Genomic DNA, 1,038 nt, shown 5'->3' with positions numbered 1-1,038 from the left:
GGGGGGGGGGGGGGGGGGGGGGGGGGGCGCGGGGTGAGCCCGCCCAGCCCCAGGTGGACCAGGCACCCAGGCCAGACGAAGTCCCTGCTCTGGAGCACGTGGTGTCGCAGGTGGGCCGGGGAGGAGCGGTCGGGACTCTGGGGGGGCAGCCGGCCGCTCAGTCCCGTGGCGATGGTGACCTAGGCCAAGGCCACCAGGCCGTGGAGGAATGCGCCAGCCCCTCTGCTCATAAACCTACTCCCCCAACTCCCCACCGCCCGTGTGCCGGGCGAGGTCATAGGTCATCCAGAGGTGGCTGCCAGGAAAGGCTGGCATGAGGCATGGCGGCCAGCTCCAGGCCGTTCACAACCCTGGGCTGTGCGGCCCACAGCGGACCAGGCAGGGCGGGCAGGGAGCAGAGGCGGGGGTGCCGGGCGGTGGGTCGCAGGCTATATACCCGGCCGAGAGCCCAAGTTCAAATTCTTGGGGATCCTGGAGGCCCTGCCCAGAGGTCACGCAGAACACAGCCCCGGAGCACTCAGGGAGTGTAGACAGGATTTCGGAAGACCACCGGTGAGACAGCCGGCAACCCCCGTCCTATGCTCGGACCGCTGTCCCCGGGGGCGGCAAGAGGCCCCAGCTGTGCTCGCTCAGAGGTTGTACGGGCCAGAAGAGCAGCCTGATCACCCCCCCCCCTGTGCCTGGGCCTCAGCAGGGTATGGGCCTGGAGAGGGTGGAGGAGGTGATGTGGCCGCACGGTGTGCCCTGCCGGGGACAAGTCTGAGGATGCGACGCCGGCTCCCGGGGACACGGGCGTGGGTGGGCCCCTCTGGCCTCCTTGGACTCGGCAGGCCTCTCCGAGGGGCGGCCCTCGGTGGCTGGGCCTGGATAGGCCCCAGGGCTGTCGCTTTCTGCATGTGTGCCTGTGCTTGGGGTGCCCCCAGTGAAGGGTGCAGGGTCGCGGGGCCGTGGGGACCAGGCCAAAGAGGAGGGGACACCTCCTGGGCTCCAGCATGCTTCCCGCCAGGGAAGCCCTGGGTGAGCTCCAGGGGGCTCCGT

The sequence above is a fragment of the Lipotes vexillifer genome, unplaced genomic scaffold, assembly GCF_000442215.2.
Source record: "Lipotes vexillifer unplaced genomic scaffold, Lipotes_vexillifer_v1.1 scaffold1115, whole genome shotgun sequence".
Lineage (NCBI taxonomy): Eukaryota > Metazoa > Chordata > Mammalia > Artiodactyla > Lipotidae > Lipotes > Lipotes vexillifer.
The sequence above is the reverse complement of the archived record's forward strand: the minus strand, read 5'-3'. Positions refer to the sequence as shown.